The following is a 24,081-nucleotide window of genomic DNA, read 5'->3' as shown; positions in this document are numbered from 1 at the left end:
CCAACTGGAGCTCCTTCACGGGACTTTACCCTGGTAAATGTAATGGGTATCCCATCAGCAGCACACCCGTTTAAACCTTGCCCTCAATAAAAGAGGCCATCCATCATTTTAATCAACATTGGATTTATTCTCTTTGAGATAAAACAAAAATATTCAATAGAAGAAATATTCCAGAATTTACATTCAGTTGTCTTTCTAATAGTCATTCCACTTTCTGTGTAAATACGTGTAAACATTTTATTAAAATCAAAAATGAGCAACATACCAAAACAAAAAACAAAAATACTCAATACAGGAAACAGTCTAGGATTTACATTCATCTCTCTCTAAAAGGGAAAAATACAACAACAACAACAACAACAACAACAACAACAACAACAACAACAACAAAACTGTGCATACAACATTAAAATGCATTAGCAATGTGTCATTTTAGTTAGCAAAACACAAATCATCTCAACCGCCACCAAAATCCACGTTAAGAATACAAAACATGTACTATTGTATTATTCACATAACATACATATCCATTTCAATGACTGAAATGAGATAAAATCGCTTAAATTACCTTTTTAATCTGTTTACAAGAGAGCAACGAGACGCTCTTACCTAATGGTCATAAAGCTTTCTGTGAAACAACGGTAAGCGAAAAGGGACAAAATACCAAAATTCCTGCAATATATATATAAATATATATAAAGTCTAATTTCATGAAATTCAATTTGATGAATTTAAATATATTATCTTTTCAACTCGTTCCAACGGGTTTGTACGGCTCTCACTCCTGCCCTCACTTGGTCAGTGATACCAAACCGACCAATCACAGAGCTTGTGCTACGCATCGTCGCGACATGTAGTTACTTTTTTTAAAAGGTGCGTGTCAGCGTCAGCCAAAGCGAGGGGTCTACGACTGCACAAAGGCTACGCTGGACCATACCTGTGTGCTCGACGCAGAAATATAAATCAGCCTTAGGTAAACAACAGTTTAAAGAAAAAAAGTATTTCTTCGTTCATTTATTGTCTTTTAAGTCCCTTTATTAATCTGGGGTCGCCACAGCGGAATGAACCACCAACTTATCCAGCACATGTTTTACTCAGTGGATGCCCTTCCAGCTGCAACCCATCACTGAGAAACATCCATACACACTCATTCACACATACACTACGAACAATTTAGCTTGACCCAATTCACCTATACCACATGTTTTTGTACTTGTGGGGGAAGTAAAAAAAACTGGAGAAAAACCATGCGAACACAGGAAGAACTTGCAAACTCCACACAGAAATGCCAACTGACCCAGCCGAGGCTCAAACCAGCAACCTTCTTGCTGTGAGGCAAATGTGGTACCCACTGTGCCACCGCCTCGCCGATAAATTCAAAATGATGAATTTAAATATATTATCTTTTCAACTCCAACAGGTTCGTGCAGCTCTCATCCCTGCCCACTCTCATCCGTGATATCAAGCCAACTAATCATAGAGCTTGTGCTACGCATCATCATGACGTGTAGGTACATTTTTTGAGAGGTTCGCATCAGCATCAACCCCGGCAAGGGGTCTGTGACTGCGCGATTAAATTAGCATAAATTTGTATAAATTAGCCTTAAGTAAACAACAATGAAGTTTAGGGGAAACAGTTTTACAGAAAAAAAACATTTAAAGACTAAAAATAATAATAATTCTGCAGCTAGGCTACTTCTGGGTGGCGCCAGTCGCCACTGTATACACCCATAGCTACTCCACTAGTATGTAGTTCACACTGTCTCACTTAAGAGATTTCTCCCTGCCAGTCTCTCTCAAAACCACACTGGCTCTATACCCCTCTCACTGAATGAAACTCTCTTTTTCCACTTTTAAATACAGCTGTGCACTTTTTTACTAGAGTGATCTCCTGCTCAGGTTTAGTATGCATCTGTATTAGTTGGCGAATCAATGCCAGAGTTTCCATTGGTAGCTTTTGTATCACATCATTACTCTCGCTGTCACCGGAAACTACCAACTCTATTTAAAAATGATTGATATCTGGTTTGGTGCAGTTTGCTGTCATTCTGCCCCCTCTCTCTCTCTCTGCATCTTGTGGTTTTGATCCAGCAGGTGAAGATTTACAGGACGGTACTGTCTGTGTGTGTTAGTGACTCCACCCCTCTCCTCACCTTTCCTCTGCTTGCCTATCACACCTAAATCTCATCCCAGAAAATCAATTTTCTCTCCTGTCAAATTCCATCTTCCCCCTCCGCCTGGTCCCCCTCTCTTTCTTTCTCTCTATACCTCTTCCTTTCTCTCTCAGTCTGTTTCTCAGTTAAAGGAAAGCGCTGACACTCTAAGTGTGTCTCTGCTCTCTCTGTCAGCTCTTTTATTTGTTTCAGATGGTCTGGAGGAAACACTGAGATAGCTTTTCTCCTCTTGCTCTTCTCCTGCCAGTCCCCCCTGTCCGTGCTTTTCAATCCGCTCCTTCTTCTCCACTATCGTGTCTCTGATCCTTTCATCTTCCTCAACCTAATGTCCTTCATTATCTCTTCATCTCTCCATCTGTCTCTCTGCTCTGATGGCGCACGCAGATAGTGGCTAAATGCTAATTTTGCAATCAATAAAATAATTAACAAATGAATCAGTGGACTACAATAACTGGAAGCATCAAGAGACAAGGCTCAGACAGATTAAATGCAGCTCAGACACTCTGGATATCTGCCCTCCACGCTTTGTGAACACGCGTGTCGTTCATGCCAAATGCATTCTACACCAGTAGGTGGCAATGTTGAGTTAAAACCAGATCATGTGAAATGATGGGTGTTCAATACAACAGCGAGGGAATGAGACCAATCTACACAGAGGGGAAAAAAAGAAGCAGCCTTGATAGCTTTCTAAATAGTCACTGATGTTGGCACTCAAAATGAACGGTTGTTTTAGCGCAGGACGTGATCTTCTTTGCTGTCTTCACGCAAATTGTGCATAACATTAGGCTGTCTGCTGTTCTGTGCGTGTGCGGTGCAGATCAGGCTATAGATAACAGGTTTATTCTCACTCTCCTGATGAATATTCACTGGAAGGCTCAGCTTTGTGAGGAAAAGTGTGTGAGGAAAAAAAAGTATATGATTAAAATTGCATAAATCAATGCATACTATGGAAGTGTTGATGTATTATTCACCTGCAGAATGAATACGAAGGTATCACTTGCTTTAGAATACATTTAAGTACACAGATAGAAGTACACAAATAGATGAAATACACAGAAGGATGTCTTTTTTTCAAATCCCATACCAGAAGAACAGCCAAACACGACTGTAAGTTGTTAATTTTATAAAAACTAAACAGCCAAATGAGTACAGAGTGTCTGTACGAAAGTGACTGCACTGTCCATTCCAGAAAATAGGTGGTTAGTAAATATAACTTTGAGGTTTTGGAAAAAAAAAATGAGATAAATTCTGCAAATTTGTTGAGAAATATGTATATTTGTATGCATGTGGGTGTTATCTTTTAACAGGGTAGTCCACAGTGAATTTTAAGGCTTGGCTGTGTTTATAAGATGAAAAACAAATGTGTGCTCTTGCTTCACTTGTAGAAAATGTAATTGTTGTAAATGTTATTTTTTCATAAATCTTACTTAAATTATATACAGATACAAACATAAAAACGACTGTCATATTTCCTAGTTCTTCTGAAAGGCCCTTGCTCAAGAGGCTCTGATTGCTCAGCTAACATAATGTACTGTGATTCGGGATTAGCTCCACATGACCAGGTCACGCCCCTACGAGCATGCGCTTTTGCGCTGTGTAAACAGTCAGTCAAAGAAGCTGTTGGCAGCATTAGCATTTTAAATTAGACAGAAAAACAAAGACCACACAGCTGAACCTCGCGGCTGCTCTCTAAAATAAAATCTGACATGTGTCTTTCACATATACTTGGAATAAGCATGTGTAAGTAACATATCAAGCTCCCATATCTTTTGCGAGTTTTGCGAGATGTAGAACTCAAGGAAAGCGGGTGCAGAGAGAGACACTGAAAGCGTCCACATAGAGAGACACTGCACCGGTGAAGCTTGTAGGTGTTTACAGCGGTTTGACTGATAAATATGCATTTGTAACTTAATTGTTAGCAGTGCATTTCCCATTGATAACATCCTTGTTTATGTCCTTGCTACAACACAACATAAACGCTAGAAACTGTACAAGGAGTTGATCAATTTTAATAAATAAAATTACTAACAGGTTGTGGCTCACAATCCGCAACTTCGTTGATTGGAGGAGTTTTTAGGCGAATCTTGCACTGAACTGAGAGAGATTCTGGAAGCTATCCTTTATCCAATGCTAGCTATATATATTTTACAATTCTCTGGAACATAATTAAAACTAAATTGTAAGCACTTCTCTCTTTGTGTCATGTCTTTTGGAAGCCCAAAAACAGAAACAGAACAAGCTCTGTGGAAATAGCAGCATTTGGATGGCATTTAAGCTTTCTTTGCTATAACATCACAGCACCTCTGGCCATGCCTCTTTGCTGCACAGGGTGTGTGCGCTTACCAGAAGCCCTTGTGAACTCACTAGCCCGGATGTATTTATTTGTAGTTCCCAAACGTTCGCTGTAGGCTTTGCTAAGCTAACTCTTCAAAAGCCAATGTCTCACTTTGTATTGAAATTTTAGCGTATTATATTTAGAGCTGTTGTTTATTTTCACACAGCTACATTACATATAACTAAAGTTTAAAATATGATATTGTAGTGGACCACCTCTTTAATATAATTACAGTATACAGTGGCAGATGTTTACAGCTTAACTAACCCAGAAATCAAAACTCAGGCTGACATTCCAACATTCCTCCTACAAGGTTACCTTGGACAGAGAGAAAGTAGGGATGGATAGAGCGAGGAAAAATGTGCACCGAGGGAACAGTGGAAAGACAGAGAGATGCTATACGATGAGGTGAGATGAGGACGACAGAACAAGACATTTGAAGACGGGCCCCTGAAATAAAGGTTTAAGGTTGTCCTTAAGGTACAGTTTTGTGAAAGAGACCTGGAGGAAGCTCTTGGCAGCTCCTGTCTGTTTATTTGTGTGCCTGAGCCGGAGACACAGGGAAAAAGAAAAAGTGAGCGGACGTATGTGCATATTGAAGTAAGGCTGGCAGGATGTCCCTCTATGATTCAGCCGCACCTGTCATCACCGATTAGACCTCTGTGACCACACACACACACATAAGCAGGTGGCAGGTTTCTCTCTGCTAGAACGGATCCATATGCCTGTGTACTATGCTGGTGTTGGCTGAGCTGCTTCTGGCCCGAGTGGAAAGTAAGTCACATGTGAGTGGACGGCCAGGTCCAACCTCACCCCGAGACATGGCTATAAATAACACAGAGTGCAGCAAATACACACACACATATGAAATACCAACAATCTTTGATTCACAGCAGGTATATTTTTTTTAAACACCTTTCAAACGTTTTTAGACTCCTTGTGGGAGCCAGCTCTAACTTGGCTTACTAATGTTATGATACAGTTCAACCGTATGCCATTTATAAAACGTAAGAACGAATGTTTCAAAATGTTCATTCAGTAGGGTCCAAAACATTATTCATTAATTTTTTCCGGCTTAGTCCCTTTATTCATCAAGGGTCGCCACAGCGGAATGAACCACCAACTTATCCAGCATATGTTATACACAGTGGATGCCCTATCAGCCGCAACCCAATACTGGAAAACATCCATACACACTCATTCACACACATACACTACAGCCAATTGAGTTAATTCAATTCACTTACAGCACATGTCTTTGGACTGTTGGGGAAACCAGAGCACACAGAGGAAACCCAAACCAACACAGGGAGAACATGCAAACTCCACACAAAAATGCCAATGGACCGAGCTTGAACCAGTAAAATGCCACAAAAAAGCCAACGGACCGAGCTCGAACCAGTGACCTTCTTGCTCTGAGGCAAGTTCTAACCACTGAGCCACTGTGTCGCCAATCTAAAACATGACTTCAGTTATTTTTAAGTGAACTACAGCTTTAGAAACACCTTCCAAATGCAACATGAAACTGTTTTTCTTTTGGTTTCTGTTTAAAACATCCAAGTAAAGCGACTACCTTATTGATTGTTTAAAGTCTAAGCAAACTAGCTAGACTTTCAGCCAAATTTCTGCACTCCATGCCAACACACAATCGCACGGCCACACAAACACACACACACAATAAGAACCAAAGACGTTAAATTTGAAGTGAACATGAGGAAAGAGATGTCTTCATATCTGCTCATCATAAAGAATACATGCGCTTATTTCCCTGCAGATGTTATATATGAGGCTGGGCTTTTGCTTGAATTTCTCTGTAGGCAAGCGAATGCATTTTTCATAAAGAAGGAGCATCTCTGTCTACATCCCTTCATCCGTTTGTCTTCCTCCATCTCCCTCTAACTTTCATCACACATGTTCACACGCTAGCAGCTTCTAGCATCCACACCTATGAGTTGCAGGCTTCTAAACTCTATTATTTACCTTTCATGCCTTGTGTTTCCCTGCTCAACTGTGCATAGTTCCTCTGAAAGACGCTTTCTTTAGAATTTGGAGTTTCGAGGAAGCTTCCCTTGCTGAAATTTGTCTGATCAGCAAACAATGAATGAGAAAAACGGCTTCTTGACTCACTAGGCAATTCTAGCAATCTCACAAAAAGTCTCCAGGCGTTATGTATGTGTGTGAGTGAGCTGAGGGACACACACTCAGGTCACTTGCCTAAAACACTACAACACATGGCAGAAACCAGGACATCCTATCTCTCCATCCACATGCACCTCCACTTAACATATCACACAATTACACCGCCATAATTAGAGCGCAAAAGAGACCTCATATTACTTAAAAGGTAATTTTCCCTTACCTTATTTTGTGGTCTCCCCTGGCCTCCATAATAAACGTGTATTAACTGTTCTAATTTACCACTAAATTAACAAGACTGACCTCAATTAGGACACTAATTGTAAGCTGAGACTATCCTGGACTGCATTTGTAATTAGTTTACAAATCCTTCTGTAAAAAAAAAAAAAAAAAAAAAAACACTCACCCTTTTTCCCACATCTCCTCCGAAATAGAAACACATTAGCTTGGCATTCCCACTGACTCTCAAAGAATCCAGCATGCTGTTTTTACTACTGTACCTTTAAGAATGAACAGCTGCTGATTTGTAAACATACTGATAATGAAGCTAGTCAAATGAGGCAGATAACAACACACTTAACAACAACAACAACAACAACAACAACAAGAAAACATGACCCAAGCTATGTCTAAAATCACACTGTGTAGGTATTAAATATGAAAAAGGGAAAAACTTCATTTTTGTTAAAAAGTGTGTTCAAGAAATTATCAATGTATTTAGTATAAACACAATGAGAATGTAAACTCTGCTGCCAATGTCATGTGATCCACAGGGTCAGCTGGATCATTTCAATGCCATTCACAACCACTCCCCCATGGCCTCATGGGACAGTACGATTTCCATTGGATGTGCACTACTGAATCTTAGATGAAGCAGTAGGTCATCTGTGTACTATTTCACCCACTGTTTTATGAATATTACAAGCTCAGATGTAATTTCACACACTGCTTTTCTCCTGTAGTAAAACAGATATAGTTGGATGCAAGGTCGAACTGCATTGAAAAGAAAAGATTGGTTTGGTACCCACTCAATGACAATTCTCTTCATCAAAAGTACTTTAGAATCATGATTCTAAATACTAACTTAAATGAGATTATTATAACATAACGTTAATGTATTCTATGAAATGTCAACTTTAAAGCAAGGTTAGCGATTGTAAGCGCTTTCAGTTTACCTCATGTTTCTTTAACGATGAGACAACACTTAGAAGATTTAAATGGACACCAATAATACAATTTTTTTATGATTAAGACAATGCTTTGATTAGGAGTCTACCATGTAAGCAGTGGTTTTGGAAGTTATAATTGAACTAAACTGAAAACGATTCAAGACATGTGGAGTATGCTGGTTTTAGTCACAATATTGAAGTGCAGTATAGACATGTAAACACTGCAATAAAACTCTTACTGTCATGTAGAACTTTTTGTTTTGCGACAGAATATTCCATACACATAAGCTGTTTGACACTATTCTCTGCACCTACCAAGTCAGTAAGGGAACACAGACATACACATCACAAAATCACGTTTTTCTATTGGTGTTTTTTTTACATTCAGTGTGTGGTATCAAATTCCATTAAAACACCAGTCCTTACTTCATACATGCACCAATACCTCAGTTTGACATGGAGGCATGAATGAAATGGTCCTGAATGAAAGTGAAACTGCCAAACTGCAGTTGAAAAATAAAAAATGAAACACGCAAAATTACTTCAAACTCCGGAGGAAACATGGTGACGTTAACATGACGCAATCATGTTAATCGATATATGCGCTACAACATGTAAAACAGGATCATGAAAGTAACTCATGTAAAAACCATAATCATATAATTGTCTTATTCTGATTAAGGCAAATAAGTTGATTAATGATGTCCATCTAACTGTAGTTAGTTGTTAATAGTTATTGTTAGCATGTAGCTGCCATTAGCATTAAAAAATAAATTGTAAATTAACACAAAATACAAATGTTACATGTTTCATTATATTTAAAAAAAAAACATCCCACTAAATAAACCATGTAATTACTTACATAATTGTAATAACTGTGATCATTCCAACCTTTTTTTCCAACATTAAAAAGTAACATCCATGTTAGCTCTGCTCTTATTTCCTTTCTGATTTACAGTAGATGATATATATATATATATATATATATATATATATATATATATATATATATATATATATATATATATATATATATATATATATATATATATATATATATATATATATATTAGTAGGTTCAGGAGGTATGCATAAACTTGAATGCAATGATGAGGTTAACATTTTGTTGCCCTTACCGAGCAACCTTTTTTTTTGTTGTTGTTTTTGAAGGATGTCTAATATATGTCTAATAGACATCTAAAGATAACCGTCTTGGCTAAAACAAGGCTAAATATGGGCTGTCAGTGAAAATCTAATAGACATCTAATAATAGTCCAAAACTAGACTAGTCATCAAATAAACAGAAATGAATGACTACACATATAAAGTCTGTCTAATCTGTCTGTTTGACAACTAGTCTAGTTTTGGGCTATTCTTAAATGTCTATTAAATTTTCACTTACAGGCCAAGTTTAGCCTTGCTATAGCCAAGCTGTCTACATTAAGATGTCTAATAGATGTCTATTAAATAAAATAGTTTGCTGGGTAGCCTTCCAATGTAGAATGCTAAGATACTTACCATGTATACTTTCCTATGTAATCCACATTTTATAAAGTGTAACATTTTAATAATACGCCAAAACTGATTATGATAGCCTGCAGACATCAGTCATAAATGGGCATTTATGATGTCCCTGAAAACTTTTTCTCCTTCTCATAGTTGACTTGGGTGGCATCAGTAAGGCGTTTAAATGTGTGTGTCTGTGTGTGAAATGGCGTGTTTATGTAGTGGGACATGGAACGGGGTGAGGCTCCAGGGTAGAGCCACAGTAAATGAGAAGCCCGGTCAAAGGCCTTTGAAGTCGAACTACAAAGCACCAGGAGATTCCCCTGGGCACTGCGTATATGTATGTGTGTTTCATTAGAGTCTTGCCCTCTGTCTCTTGGGAGAGGGGCAAGTTCAAATACACAGTTAATGAGTGAAGCAACCATCAGTAGCATCCTAATCCATCAGAGAAGCACTATACTCACACACACAAACACAAATACACACACTTCCTCCAGGGGCCCTGCCCAACTAAATGATGCAACCGAATGTTCATTGCCTGCACTCTAAAAGGTTGTTCGTCACTCGTCCCCTTTGTTACGAACACAAACATTCACATGAATAGCAAAATAAATGTAAAAATTTGTTTGGGTCAATCTCACTAAAAAGTTGCAGGTTCAAAATCTAAATCCAAGATCTAAGATTAAAAATTTTTTTCAATTAGGGATGTCCAGGCTCGATCACTTGATCGGAAATCGGGCCCAATCACATGGTTTCAAACTCGTTCTGAATCAGACGTCACCTCCCGATCAAGACTCGAATCTATATGTGTTGTTTTTTAACAAATCTATAGCTGGCATGGGGTGGCACAGAGTCTCTTGACTTCATACAGAAACAGCATCATGTGCGTCATGACATCACTTTGTTGCAGATATGCTATGGGTTAATTGCCGGCAATGTAGACGACGAAAGCAGCTTGGAGCAGGTAGCACGAGTATGGCTGTTTCTCTATATGCTTTCTTCAGCGATCTTGCGTCCTAGTGTTCTCATGTAACCTCATCATCAACCGCCAAAGTTCACTTCCAAAACTCAAGACTGCAAGAATGGAGTATGCGTGAAAGTTCCCAGATGCGTTCTTGATATCGAGGATGCGTTGCTGCAGACTTGAGCACAAAACTCGCTCGCTGACTCATCATTGTGGCTGATTCTGGGTGGGAAGTGCAGCATTTTATTCTTGTTTAATATTAAAGTTTAGATACATAACTTATTTATCTCAGGAGCTCATTTCTTCGAACTGATTTATTTTATCTTTGTTAAGATGTCAAGATATTTTTAAAGACACTTCTGTACAGCTCAGAGTGACATTTAAAGGCTTAACTAGGTTAATTAGGGTAACTAGGCAGGTTAGGGTAATTAGGCAAGTTATTGTATAATGATAGTTTATTCTGTAGACTATCGAAAAAAATTAATTATTTATAATTATTTAATTTATAAATTAATAATTTTGACCTTAAAATGTTTTTTAGAAAATTAAAACCCGCTTTTATTCTAGCCGAAATTAAACAAATGAAACTTTCTCCTGAGGAAAAAATATTTGGGAAATATTTAAAAATGAAAAAAATAAAATAAATCAAAGGGGGGCACGAGTAGCAGTGCGATATGGCTGTATATCAGCACTGGTGGGAGGCGTGCGTTGGCCGAGTGCCTTAGCGTCCCACCAGTGCTGATATACAGCCATATCGCACTGCTACGAGTAAGATATTGCCTTTATACAACAGTTCAACATCACAATCCTGTATATAAATAACAAAATCAAACACAGAGAGTATAAAAACCCTTTATTTATTAGGAACTACTTTCTTCCGCCATTCATTCACATCTGTTGCTGACATAAAACTGCAGAAGCCGTTACTAATTCACCAATGTCACTTTAGAGCTAGGGTTTGAATGATTCTGTCTAAAGTGATGACAAAACTGCTGATTTTGCTTACACTTTAAGATTATAAGGCTGAACGTGACATGAAATGCCATCCGTCTACAGAGATATCTTCTTACAGTGTTACAGTCTATAGTATTTCTCTGTTGCAATCGTGATTTCACAATAATTAACCCCGAAAATAACAACGAATCCACTAAGTTACCAGACTGCTGTTGTGTTTGTGATAAGGAAAAACGCTAAACACATGCGGACTTTGCTTATTTCAATCTGCCAACACACATTCCTGATATGCGAGTAAATGGGATAGGGGGACAACAATGAATCGTTGTATAAATGCTGTATTGTTTAAATTATTTTCTGTAAAAAATGCGTCCATATGTCCAAAAATGCGTCCATGCATCCAAAAGGTCATGTGACCATCAGGAAGAACGCAGCATCTAATTTCTCAGAGCACACGTTCTCTTTTCTCACTGTCTTTTCTCACGGTTTCTTCACTCTTCTTTATTCTTTTTTCATGTATTTAAGAAGTATCGGATTGGGTTTTGGTATCAGCAGATACTTCAAATCAAATGACTCAGACTTGAGGGCAAAAAAAGCTAATTGGGACATCCTTAGTTTCAAGAATTTTATGATAAACTTGCCCACTTGTTGTGTATTGCAATTTGTTTGGCATTAGTGCAAAACACAGAGTAAAAAAATACAATAATCATCTGAGAAATGGAGCTGAAAACATGTCATAAGGGTTTGTCAGTGCAGTGGTTTATGCGGTATAGGAATGGGACGAGGAATGGCTTGTCCTCTTCAAACCTGCTTATCAAGACACAAAGAGAGGAGCTTGCGGTATGCAGTTTTTGTATGCAGTGTGTGTATGTGAGTGTTGTGCCTAGAGGCTCATCCATTCACATTAGCGACAGGAAATGAGAGGCAGCTGAAATCACGAGCTAGATCAATGGCACATAGAGATAGACACACTCGCCCTATCTCTCTGTCTTCATTATGACCGCCTCTCTCATTCCCCCAACTCTGTCTATTCCTCTCTCTCTCTCTCTCTCCTGAGTCAGTATGAGACATTCTGACGTATCCTAGGCCTGTCTCCAGCACTCAGGAGTCCAAACCTCTCGGTCGTCCCAGGTGAGATCATATCAGCACATTTTCTTGATATATTTTCATACTGTTTATATTTTATATCCTACTCTCTCCCTTTCTTTTTCCCTTGAGATCAGCAAATCCATGATGCCTGTGATTGCGATTGTTTATTTGTATGCTAGCTCTGCATTGTCTTTGCAGCTATGAAATATTTAGCTTTGTTTCCCCACGTCTGTCTCTTTCTCTCCCATTTAAAGCGGCACACATCCTCACGTCCAGCTCAAAGACTCTCCACATGTGGCATCATTGATTACAGATATCAGCGAAGGCCACCACCCCAAATCTCATGGGTGATTATAAACAGTTTGTGAGCTGAAATCAATCTAATACCTTCAAGGGCCTCATTCATTGCTGGGGTCAAAGCTGATGACCGTACGTTTTGTCTTTTTAGTGACAGACCTTGATCTGTTGAATGCCATAAATCTGTCAATAGGCATGTTTCCACTCTTATGTCAAAAGTGCTGGATCAGGCATCAATGAGGCTTCCTCAGGGTAAAAAGACTTTTTTTTTTGTCCAGCCAAATACCTTGCTCAATGCAGACTGCATGGGAATTAAGAGGTGTTTTAATATAAACGCAGAAGCTGCATCTAAAATTGCATATATTATCTCATATAGCTGTTACATTTAAATTGAACATACTTCACTATCATTAAAAAGTATAGTCTAGTATGAATGTGTGTAGTATGAAGGAAATTCAGACATTCTACATCGAGCGGATAGTCATTTGAAGTGTCTATTGGATGCACACAAATGCAGTATGTCAATTGGGTACTTCTTGTCTACTGTTTTTCTAGTTTTGTGAATTACTACTCGATTCACATAAACATACTATATTTGCAATAGCAGGTTTTAGTTTAAAAATCACATTCAGACCCCAGCAACTGTCTGAAATAACTAGATTATGATTCTGTGGATTCTTTTCTTTCTTATTATTTGAGGCAGAGATACATTAATACATTTATACGTGATGTGTATGGCTTATTATGCAAACATTTGCCATACTAAAAACACTATATTATTAAATAACAGAGATCAACTGAGGATCTTGTGTTTATTTGCTGTAATATTTTATACATCCATCCATACATATGTCCATCCCTCCCTTCCTCCCTCCCTTCCTCCCTCCCTCCCTCCCTCCCTCCATCCATCCATCCATCCATTCGTTCATCCATCTATCCATCCGTCCATCCATCTATCTGTCCATCCATCCGTCCATCCATCCATCCATCCATCCATCCATCCATCCATCCATCCATCCATACATTCATCCATCCATCCACCCACCAACCTAGTGTTGGGCAAGCTACTTGAAAAATGTAGTAAGCTAAGCTATTAGCTACTCTACTTAAAATGTAACTTAACTACACTAAAAGCTACCCTCTGGGAAATGTAGCATGCTAAGCTGAAAGCTACTGGGCATAAGTAGCAATTTTTGCAAATTTCATTTTTAAATTGAAGCAACTTAAATCCAAGTCAATCATTACTTAATGATCGAAAAAAACTTCTAATGAAACATATGAAGCATAATTGTTCAGTTAATAAAATATTATGCTGTACTAAACAGAAACATATTATAGTAAACCAAAAATCCAATAAACACATTTAAAATATTATAGTAACTTATAGTAAAGGGAAATATTTAGGAATAAGCAGTATATTGTATATTTATTTACTTCATTGATGAATTACACTACATAATGTAGTATCATTAGTAACTATAATGAACTAATAGTAATAACTATAGTATACTTTAGCCTTTACTACAGTAAAATATATATAACAAATTTGAGTACTTCACTATTGTGTAGTTCAAAAACATTATAGTACCAACGATTATATTATTACATTATAGTACCAACTTGCTAAATTATTTTTCATCAGAATTAACGTTTTTGCACTTTAACATGTAGTTATGGAAAGGTATGCTCACAAGGAATTCTGCTTCAGAAATAACTTTTCTCTCTGTCGTTTTTCCATCAAGCAAATTTCTCGTGTTAGACAAATTCGTTGGCGAGAGGTGACAGTAATGCACCAAAAAGTTTGTTGTTGACCACCGTAAAACAACAAGAGGAAAAAATGTCATTGTTGCCATCATATGGATTTACTTTCATCAGCTAGACACCGGCCTCACAGCTCCGTGAATGTCATTGCCGTCGCTTATTGATTTGCAATAGGTAAAAGTAGCTTGTGGGGATGCTACTGTGCTACTTGACTAAAAATAGCTTTGCTACTAAAAAGACATTTGATTTAGAAAGTATCGACGCTACTGCCATGCTACTGAGAAGTTAACCTATCTATCCATCCATCCATCCATCCATCCATCCTTCCTTCCTTCCTTCCTTCCTTCCTTCCTTCCATCCATCCATCCATCCATCCATCCATCCATCCATCCACCCATCCATCCATCCATCCATCTATCTATATCTATCTACCTACCTACCTATAGTATGGGCATATGCATGCATATTACAAACATATTTTTGCTGTTTTATTATTGTATTAAAAATCCTAAACAGGGACATTGGGAATTTATGGGTCGTGTGTTGTTGGGGGGCACGCTAAGTGCACCTTTTAAAGTACCTTAGCACTTCATGGCTTTTGGTCAAGCTGTGGAAACATACCTTGAATTCAGTCTTGCTACTTGAGGTCTCAAAGCTATTAGCCTTTCCAAACCTGTTGCTCTGGCATGACAGAGGAAAACCAGCTTAATGACAGTGAGGGTTAGACAGTGAAAGTTGTACTTCCGGCAAAGACCTTTGTGTGACAGGGACAGACATGAAAAAAGGGAAGGGCCAGCTGTGGATGGACAGTTTGGGTCAGCAAGAGACAGACCTGACAGACCAGAGCCCGCTGCTAACATTAGCACTAAAGCAGGAGTTTTGTGTGCATGTGATCGGCTGACCACCGTGCCAGAGATGAACCACATCAATCAAAACCGGCAAGGACAAAAAACAGATAGAGGAGAAGATAGGAGTTGAAAGCCGCCCTTCACACGCTCTTTCTCCTCTTCAGAGAGATTCTGCTCTCTAATGTGTGCCAGCGAAAGCTCTCTCCCCTCCTGCCCAGCCGTACCGAAGTGAACTTGTGTCCCATCGCCCTTGAGGTGACTTTTCTTGACCTACAACACTCTGTTGAGAGTCGCCAGCTTCCAGACTACATCTCCTGCTGTTCCCGAACCAGGAATACACCATACACGCCATATGCTTCTCGTTCCCTATGTACCATATGTTGGTGCAGTGTCAAAGTCCAGCTTCCTCTTTCGCTCACTGTCTCAGTGTCCCTCATGACTGCCGGCAGATGACATGCCGAGGTCGCCTCAGAGCCACAATGACAATGTGGAATTAAGCTGCTCATTTAACACACTCCTGCTCGCACACACAGCAGGTCTTCTCATCTTGTTAGCAACTAAAATGAGAATTCTGCCATCATTTGCTCACCCACATGGCATTCCAAACTTGTATGACTTTCATAATGCCTACATAGGTTGCGAACAGCATGATGTAATGTGACTAAGGATGTCAACACATATTATAAACAGTAATTCTGTCTACATTTGATGTGTGCAATGGGAGAAACAAATCTCCGACAGTAAACAAATGCATTGTTCACTGTAAAAATGCTGGGTTCCACAAAATTTCTTCATGTCATCCCAACACAAAATTAATTAAGTTAACTTGATAGTTTTTACAAATTTAAGTGGATTGAACATAAAAAATTAAGTTGCCCCCCCCCCCCCCCCCCCCCCAAAAAAAAAAAAGAAAAAAAGGAAATGTAACCTTTTAAATAAGTAGTTCAAACAAGCAGCCAACATTATTTTCTGACGTTCTGACCCAGAGCATAAATAATTGTCAATGGGTGTTATGTCGGGTTCTGTGTATACAGTCTCTAGTAGTTATGATGTAATCGACAATAGTTGCTTCTGGGGCAAGCTGTGTGTTGCATTATTAAGTATTACCCATTTAAATGGTTGGATTATTTGCCAAGACTGTAAATTGCAGGTAATAATGATGTAAACAAAGGATTTAGGTGATAATGTTGTAAATATAATTCAGTTTCTAGAATAGGGTGATTGTTTCAGTTCATAAATACTTAATGTATCATGTGGCGCATTGGGTATTAAATTCATATTTATTGTTTTTGGCACACCATAGTGTTTTGGGGCTTTATATGATTACAGTTGAACTAATGAAGTTAGATGGAATGTTTTGACAGTGTCTTTGAATTCTTTTCTGTACTTTGAACATCTCAGGAGAGTGTACACAACCTGACAAAAGTCTTGTCATCGAACCCAGTTGTAAGAGCAACAAATAATAACCTGACTTCTAGTTGATCATTTGGAGAAGCGTCAAGTTCGATTTTTCTGAACTGCTTCCCAATCGTCACAAATATTGCAGAAGACCTACTGGAACCCGTATGGACCCAAGATTCTCACATAAATCAGTTTGGTTTGGTGAATAAAAATCATGGTTTGGGGTTATGTGTAGAATGGGGGCGTGTGAGATCTGCAGAGTGGATGGCAACATCAACAGCCATTTGTAATACTCATTACATTACAAACCATAGGAGAGGGCAAATTCTTTTAGCAGGATAGCACTCCTTCTAATACTCTAGCCTCCACATAAAAGTTCCTGAAAGCAAAGAAGGTCAAGGTGCTCCAGGATTGGCCAGCCCAGTAACCAGACATGAACATTATTGAGTATGTCTGGGGTAAGATTAAAGCGGAGGCATTGAAGATGAATCCAATAAAAAGATTAATGTAAGAACGCTTTCTTTGCCATTCCAGATGACATTATTAATAAGTTATTTGAGTCATTGCAGAGATGTATGGATGCAGTTCTGTTAAGTGACAAGACTTTGTTTCAGCAAAGCCAGACCTTACTGTCCTAATTAAAAATCAAGGCATGATAATATTTTATTTTGGTAAAATAAGTCTATTCTAAAGGCCTTTGCCTATCATATAAGCTACTTCTGATACCAAACGATCAACTAGAAGTCAAGTTATTATGTGTTGTTCCAAAAACGTGGATAGGTGACAAGATTTTTGTCAGATATGGAGCATATGGAGGATGAGGAGCTCCTGGATGAACGGAAGACTCATGGAATTGGAATGACATAAGGGTGAGAAATTAAGAACTGTTTTCCTTGTTTTGGGTGAACTAACACTTTAATTCTAAATGTGAGTAATCGACAAGCTCATTTTCTTTTTTGTTTCAATTATACTAATTATTTATTAAATAAATGCAGCCTTGGTAAGCAACTGCGCTGAAAAGACTTCTTATGTAAAACAATAATACAGTCCTGACCCATATTGTTTATGATTTTACTTTAGTTTTTGAATCTTGAAGCTTTAACCCTTCCTTCACAGTTATTAAATAGAAAAAAGCTACCAGAACTACAATTATTTTTTTTTTTAATCTGAATTTTCACCCATTTCTGGACAAACTATTTCTTTAAAAATGATATAAAATCAAAACTGGTCATACTTAATAAATAAATGTCCATGATGAGTAGCACTGTGGCTCAGCGGTTAGCACTGTTGCCTCACAGCAAAAAGGTCACTGACTTGAGTCCCAGCTGGGCCAGTTGGCATTTTCAGTTGGGAGATTTTGTATGTTCTCTTTGTGTTTGCATGAATTTTCTCTGGGTGCTCCGATGCTCCAAAGACATGCGCTATAAGTGAATTGAATGAACTAAATTTGCTGAAGTGTATGAGTATGTGTGTGAATGCGGGAGTGTATGGGTGTTTCCCTGGCGGCTAGAAAGGCATCCACTGCGTAAAACATATGCTGGAATAGTTGACGGTTCATTCTGTTGTGGTGATTCCTGATAAATAAGGGACTAAGTCGAAGGAAAATTAAAGAATGTCCATGATGTCTTTGTACATAGTCCATAACTTTACATTATTCTTAAACATATAGATTTTCCTGCATCAAAATACTCAGAAATAACCTTTCCGCTGATAAAAAAAAACAAAAAAAAAAACGTTAACAGTTGAATGATCACAATCCAATAAAAAAAATCTTGTTGAATACAACAAAAGTCATACCCTTCATTAGATCAAACCAAATATTCTGCATGCATTACATTATGGAAATGAATGCCATGTTATATTTTCTTTAAGAGCCCTCAGCTGCATCAGTAAGCATGTAGCTAAAACTATCTTAAGCAATTGCTGTCTCTTCAGTGGTAATGCAGTGATGTTTATGGACACTGCCTGACCGCCCCAACACTGCGGCGTTGGGTTAGAGTAAGCGGCTGTGATTACTCAATAACCCTGTAGACAGCAGTGCGTTATGGATGGAGGTGCATGCATCGGCTGGCGTGAAGGTCAACGGCCCAGAGTGGCGATGAGCATTTGAGTCATTGGTGGGCAATGAAGGGAAGTGATGATGCTGCTAAAAATACAGAGAGGGGATTGAGAGAAAGAGAGAGAGAGAGAGAGAGAGAGAGAGAGAGAGAGAGAGAGAGAGAGAGAGAGAAAGAGAAAAAAAGAGAGAGAGAACAAATTTGTCTTGTGTCTCTGTCTATGACACACAGCACACGGCCTGTCTCTACTGATGTATGAGCTGCCTCTGTCTCCGCACAACACAGAGGTGACACAGAGCTCACATGCACCCCACACTATCGGCATACCCACGCACAACTTTACTGCTCAAGGACACTGACATGCTCTGAAAAATACACACTGATCTAGAAGTTTGTAGCTCTCTGCATGGTAGCTTTTAAAATAGGACATGGTGCTTGAGCTATATAGTCTGTGAGTAAGGTAAATTTGGTTACTTTTTATGACTTAATACATAATAAATTTTGCCAAAGCAATACATGTGCAATATGTAAAATAATAGATAATAAAATAATTTTATTGTTAAAATAATTGTTTTGCAACCATCAATAGCCTAGTGACATGGCACAGCTGCACTGCGGGCATCATGGGTTCGAATCCTGGCTTGCGGATTTTTGCTGATCACACCCCACCCCCTGCTTACTCTCTTCAACCTCACTTCCTGTCATCAAAAATGTCCTGTCAAATAAAAGCAAAAATGGCAATAATAATAATAATAATAATAATAATAATAATAACTATTATTATTATTATTATTGTTGTTCTTAATAGAATTCATTCATTTTCTTTTTTGCTTAGTCCCTTTATTAATCTGGGGTCAACACAGTGTAATGAACGGCCAACTTATCCAATATATGTTTTACACAGTGGATGTCCTTTACAAGCTGTAACCCAACACTAAGAAATACCCACAGACTACCACTCATACACAAACACTGGACAATATTGCTTATTCACCAATAGCACATGTCTTTGTGCTGGGGGGAAACCGGAGCACCCAGAGGAAACCCACGTGAAGATGAGGAGAACATGCAAACTCCACACAGAAATGCCAATTGACCCAGCCGGGGCTCAAACCAGCAACCTTCTTGCTGTGAGGCAATTCTGCTACCCATTGCGCCACTGTGACGCCCTCTTACAACAATAAAACAGTATTACATTATTTAATAATTTTAAATGAATAATAATAACAATACACTATTTTTATACAGAGCCTTTAAAAGTAGCATCTCAAGGCACTTCACAGACATATAAAATGTGCAGCAGTAAAAGATGCAAAAAAGGAGAAATGCAAAAAACTAAATAAAAACATAAAAAATAATAATATTAATAGATCTAAAAATCAAATAAAAGCTATACCCTAAAAAGTTCATCTTAAGAAATGATATAAAAATACATTGCAAATATAAAAGGGTAAAGAATTTAAGTGCCAATGAAGAGAATTCCTGGTCTCCCATAGATTTTAGCCATGAACAGTTAAAAGAACAGCATCAGAGGAGTGTAAAGCACATCTAGAAGTGTCTAGAACTAAAAGCTCAGATAAATAATGTAGAGCTAGACTAGTCATGGGCAAACTTGATTCTGGAGGGCCGGTGTCCCTGCAGACTTTTGCTCCAACACTAATAAAACACCTGAAAACACTAATCAGTGTCTTCAAGATTACTAGAAAGCTGCAAGCAGGTGTGTTTGATTAGGGTTGGAGCAAAACTATACAGGACACCGGCCCTCCAGGATCAGGTTTGCCCATCCCTGAGCTAGACCATTCAAGGCTGCATGAGGATTTTAAAATTAATTTGAAAATAAATAAATAAAAAACATTAATAATTTTATAATTTTGTGTGCTAATAATACATAAGAAAAAAATTGTAATATATTTTTTTGGAAAATCTGGATTTACAATAAAATCTATTATTTTAAAAGAAATATATAATATATATAAAAATGTTATATGATAAATATTATAAGTTATTATAGGTCATATAATAAACTACTATAAGTATCAAATGTTCAATGTTTTATTATATATTTATATACATATATATTTATATACATATACACACACACACATTTTACATTACATATACTAATACTTAAAAAATTAAAGAATTTATTAAATTTCAATACATTCAATAATTTCATCTTAATTGTTCTAATATTTTAATAAAAATAGTAATAATAATAATAATAATAATATTAATAATAATAATAATAATGTTATTAATACATGCAATACTAACAAAAATACACAGAAACAAACAAACAAATAGTATTTTATGAATAATACACTTCTGTAATAAATATTTTAGTAATTGATATTTGAAAAAAAAATTATTTAAGTTGTTGATATACAGTACACAACTTTAATTAGACAAAGTTTTAAAAAAGGAACCAAATAAAACTAACAAAATTTACAGTTTTTTGTGTATACCCACAACCCTTAGAAACATAATGTGACAGCAATGTCTGGTTGACATAATTGTTCCTTGAGAATCCTAACCAAAACCCGATGCTTAATCCTCTCTATCAAAAAGTAAGCATATATCAGCGACTTTCGTACTTTAAATGTTTATTGCGCCACTTTATATATCTCTTTCAACTACGTCAGTGTGCCACATAAGTGAGACGTGGTCTTCCCGTTGCTAATATGCTGTTGTGTTTCTCCACACCGGGCTGTAAGCCATCCAGACTGCAGCCTGTGGAATCAGCATGTAGCCTGATGGAGTCTAAACCTTGTTATCTCGCTTACACATTCCATCTGCCCCTGTCCGCTCTCCCTCTGTCTCCTTCTTCCTCTGTTTGATCACTCCAGGTCCATGAATCAAGCAGTGTTTAGCGAAGACGCGACCGCGAGGGAGCTGCTGCCGAGGGTTTGTCTTCTCCACAACATATGATGACAGACCTGTTTCTCTTTTGCATCAGGACCGCTCACCTGTATCCTAGCAACCCCATCCCTGCTGTAGCAGCCTCACGACACACAATGATGTCATCAATGCATGGAGCCAGACTTGTTTTGACACTTTGCCTAATTTCAGCTCACTTTGATGCTTCTTAATTTACGGCGTCTCCATGCATTTCCTACAGTCTGGCCTTATTGTGTTTATTGCATTTTCCCATTCCATTTCTTTCTTGCTGTAAAGGAATCCAATAATGCTTTTTTAAAAAAAGTTTTTGAAGTTGAGAGCTGCAATGTTAAAATAGCACACAAAAAAACATTATTCTCTATCTTCTTTATTTGTATACACTACTTCTAAACTCCCTTAAATGCCTTTTATATAGTACAGTTTAACAGTATCTACACAGTATGCACAGATGGGGACTGAGGGGGATGAGGACTGGTTGAAGTGCATTAGAAGTCGCCATGTTAAAGAGAAGATGTTATACTTCTAATGTACTGATACACATACAAGTTCTTCTCCAATCGTTTACATTCGCAAACATAACTAATATTTGTGAGCTAAACCCTATGTTAAGTTTTTAACATGTATCAATAATAACCAATGTCCAAGAAGTAACAACCCTGAAATGCTGTCGTGGTTCTAGACCAGAGTAATAGGGGGGGCCAGGCAGGGGTCAGTTGTACTTTTACATGCACAAGCTACCAAGACAATTATTCGAAGCCATTTTTTTTTCATGCATCACTCTGCAGTCTTTGTAAACAAGCCAATTAAATAACATAAACTCTAAATAATCTTCGCTGTTAGTTTATTTGTGAAGTAACTTTGTATTGTAGTGGGATAACGCATTTTAACATTTAAGTGCATCTAGGCAGTATTTTCACCAGTAAACAGATACAGTTGAAGTCAATTGTTTGCCCTTATATTCATTTAAAATGTTTCCTAAGTGTTCTTTAACAAACCAAGGAAATGTTCACAGTTTTTCCCAAAAATAAATAAATAATAATAATAATTCTTCTGGAGTCATAAGTCTTGTTTCTTACAGTTTGTCTTGAACAAAAAAAAAAAAAAAAAAAAAAAGAAAGAAAACAATTTTAAGGTCAGTATTATTAGCCTCCTTAAGAAATAATTTTTGTTTGTCTACACAACAAACCAGTTATAAAATAACTTGACTAATTATTCTAACTTTCATAGTTAACATAACCTAGTTAAGTCTTTAAATACACTTTAACCTAAATACAACTATCTTGCAAAATAACTAGTAGAATATTATGAACTTAATGTCACCATGGGAACGACAACACGTAATTAGAAATGAGTTATGTTTAAAAACATGTTGTAAAAACATCATATGTTTGAAGACTTGTGCTTTATGTCACTACTAAAAAGTAAAATTAAGGAGGGCAAAACAAAACCAGTTAAGTAGTACTTTAACATGAGCGTGACTAAAAACGAAATTTTATCAATGCGTTACATTTGTCCTCCAGTACTTGCAGACTGTTTGCAAATTCAAGACTGCATTTGCAAGCGTAAAACTTTGCACACTCAATTTCTGATTAATAATAGCCTATGTGTAGCTGAGGACTTTATTATAAGTTTTAAAATAGCTATTTAAACAAAAGTCTTATTTAATCAACTGTGAACATTTTTTCCACAACGGGAACATGACTAAAGTTGAATGTTTTTATTACCTGTGTCAATTGGGGGCTTAACTTCTGACGAATGTGGAAAACTAATATGCGCAGCCCTGTCACTGACAAAAGTCAGGAAAGTAGAGAGAGAGTGAGTACCTCAGTCATATTTCCACAGTCTGCCACCGATGGCTAATCTCACTTTTTTTTGGGTTGGGGGTGCAAGCTTCTTGACACAGTGGCACAAATTGTAATTGGCTCACATTCTCATGGGACTTGTGTTACAGTTATGTTATGTAATGTTGTTTCAGATTACCAATAAAAATCATATTGTCAAACTGCATTACCTTTTTAACATTAAAGGTAGATGGAGCAGAAATGAATGTCTTGTATTATGAACGCAAATCACAAAATAAGGAAAATGTTAATTAACATATAATTTTACAGAGTAAAACTGGTCCTTGAGGTATTTTAAGCTGAAACCTAACAGACATATTCTTTACATGCATATAACATCTTGTAAAAAAGATAAATATCCTTTTATTTCATTCTCATTTTCTGTTATATCATCTCATTTTCAACCTGTTGACTCATTTGGTTTTGATAAGTCTCTTCTTTCTCACATTGCCTTCTTTATTATCTTGTTGATGTTTCCACCTTTCATTTGTTGTTATTCTTTGTTTTTTTGAGCAATATCTTTTCTTGGAATAATATAACAATGTCTATCACACACATCTGTTATCCAGTTTCTTCTTCTCTCTTCTCCTTTGTTTTTATCTCATCTTACTTTGATGCTTTCTTCTTTTTTTATGTTTAATTTCTACCTCT

At 37.3% G+C, this 24,081-nt stretch overlaps 1 protein-coding gene and 1 long non-coding RNA gene across 34 annotated transcripts in view; one reads left to right on the top strand and one right to left on the bottom strand.

Moving 5' to 3' along the window:
• The window catches only part of tenm2a (teneurin transmembrane protein 2a), a 1,361,633-nt gene that overhangs the window by 77,701 nt on the left and 1,259,851 nt on the right, over window positions 1–24,081 (bottom strand). The gene's annotated exons all lie outside the window — the stretch shown is intronic.
• LOC137487599 (uncharacterized) lies at window positions 12,293–22,651 on the top strand. Its single transcript, XR_011006230.2, has 3 exons — window positions 12,293–12,369; window positions 16,635–17,503; window positions 21,538–22,651. It is a non-coding gene; the product is annotated as an uncharacterized lncRNA (long non-coding RNA).

The sequence above is a fragment of the Danio rerio genome, chromosome 14 (genome assembly GCF_049306965.1).
Source record: "Danio rerio strain Tuebingen ecotype United States chromosome 14, GRCz12tu, whole genome shotgun sequence".
Lineage (NCBI taxonomy): Eukaryota > Metazoa > Chordata > Actinopteri > Cypriniformes > Danionidae > Danio > Danio rerio.
The sequence above is the reverse complement of the archived record's forward strand: the minus strand, read 5'-3'. Positions and strand labels throughout refer to the sequence as shown.